A 1,367-nucleotide genomic window follows, 5' to 3' on the forward strand; every position below is an offset into this window, starting at 1 on the left:
TTTCATTGTCTCTGTACACTTATCCTCATTACCGCTGTTACTATGCTAATCCATCTCCTCTAGGGTCTTCCTCTCCATGGTTCCAAGGATTGTCCCCTCCGGGCAATGTGCCCAAAGTATGTGAGACACAGCTCCAAAATCTTTGCCTCCAAGGAGCAACTCATTTTCACCCTCTCTAGGACAAACCTGGTCTCTTGGTAGTCCATAGTATATAAAATACTCTTCTCGAGCACCACAACTCAAAGGCTTCGATTCTTCTTTTGACATCCTTAGTCATTGTTCAGCTCTTTAATACACAGTAAGCAATTGGAAAGACCATGTCCTGGATCAGGCACACTTTAGTCTCCAGACTGACATCATGGCTCATTAGCACTCTGGAAAGGTCTCTGACAGTAGATTTTCCTAATGAAATTCAAAATTATTGCTCTATAAAACCTGAGCTCCACTACAACTCATGCATTTGATCCACATAGGTCTTTCAATATGTTTGAATCTCATGGCAAATGTTGTAGCTGCTGAATTGGCTGCTTAAAAGAATTACTCTCCATTATATGTAGTGCTTATTCATTCACTCCTCAGGACAATTTAAGTTGCTAAATTTGGTTAATCTAAGTCTATTTTTCTTTCATCTATGGTAGTAGTTCATCTGTGGAGATTCTTTCTCCCTTGGGCACATCTACTGTTTTAATTTTTTACTACAGTGAATACTAGTTTCCTAAATGTTACAAAAGGGCCCCAGAATCAGGATATCATTATTGTATGTCATTGCAGATGTTATCTAGTAGTCAGACAATTTAAAACTTTTATCCAAAAAATGTGGAGTACTGGATACTTTTGTTTCTAAAAATATCAATAATTTTGAAACCTCAAGACTTTTGTTGCTGTTGTTACTTTCTTGTAGTGTAATTACTTCTCAAGCAGCTCAAAGAAACAACTAAATATATATGTCACTAAGAAAGATTGAAACCTTTAAAGTTATTTATCTGTTTTAGAATTCAGAACAGAATCATCTGCCTCCGCCTTGGGGCTTGTTACCTGGAGGCGTGTCAGAAGCTATTGTGGGAATCCTCTGTTTTGCCTGGTCTCGGCTTGTTTCCTCACTGCTTCTGGCTCCTGCTTCAGCCTGCTGCTGCGGGTCCCTCTGTCTCTCCCTTGCTCCTCTCAAAATATAAGTAAATATGTTGCTAGTATTACTTGCTTTCAGCTGAGATCAGATTTATACAATATCAGCATTAGCCAAGATTCACTTGATAACAGAAATTATATTTCTTGTTTTATATCCTCTTCCGCATACAGATTAGATTAATTGGAGTTTCCTTTTGATGAACTCCTGAAACTATTTTTAAATTCTTTTCAGGCACATTGAA

This window comes from Elephantulus edwardii, unplaced genomic scaffold, assembly GCF_000299155.1.
Source record: "Elephantulus edwardii isolate Elephantulus edwardi_28Jun2011 unplaced genomic scaffold, EleEdw1.0 scaffold00136, whole genome shotgun sequence".
In the NCBI taxonomy this organism is placed as follows: domain Eukaryota; kingdom Metazoa; phylum Chordata; class Mammalia; order Macroscelidea; family Macroscelididae; genus Elephantulus; species Elephantulus edwardii.